Source organism: Octopus bimaculoides, chromosome 5, assembly GCF_001194135.2.
Source record: "Octopus bimaculoides isolate UCB-OBI-ISO-001 chromosome 5, ASM119413v2, whole genome shotgun sequence".
Classification (NCBI taxonomy): domain Eukaryota; kingdom Metazoa; phylum Mollusca; class Cephalopoda; order Octopoda; family Octopodidae; genus Octopus; species Octopus bimaculoides.
The window spans coordinates 20,479,429-20,479,760 of NC_068985.1; the positions used below are offsets into that span (position 1 = coordinate 20,479,429).

At 40.4% G+C, this 332-nt stretch overlaps 1 protein-coding gene across 1 annotated transcript in view; it reads left to right on the plus strand.

Moving 5' to 3' along the window:
• Positions 1–332, plus strand: part of LOC106875788 (uncharacterized) — a 236,059-nt gene that overhangs the window by 224,295 nt on the left and 11,432 nt on the right. The gene's annotated exons all lie outside the window — the stretch shown is intronic.

Below are 332 nucleotides of genomic sequence, written 5' to 3' on the forward strand. Positions count from 1 at the left end.
TACTTCACTTTATATATATACTCTTTTACTCTTTTACTTGTTTCAGTCATTTGACTGTGGCAATGCTGGAGCACCGCCTTTTAGTCGAGCAAATCGACCCCAGGACTTATTCTTTGGAAGCCTTGTACTTATTCTATCAGTCTCTTTTGCCGAACCACTAAGTTACAGGGAAGTAAATACATCAGCATTGGTTGTCAAGTGATGTTGGGGGGACAAACACAGACACACAAACATATACACACACATATATATATACATATGATGGGCTTCTTTCAGTTTCCGTCTACCAAATCCACTCACAAGGCTTTGGTCGGCCTGAGGCTATAGTAGAA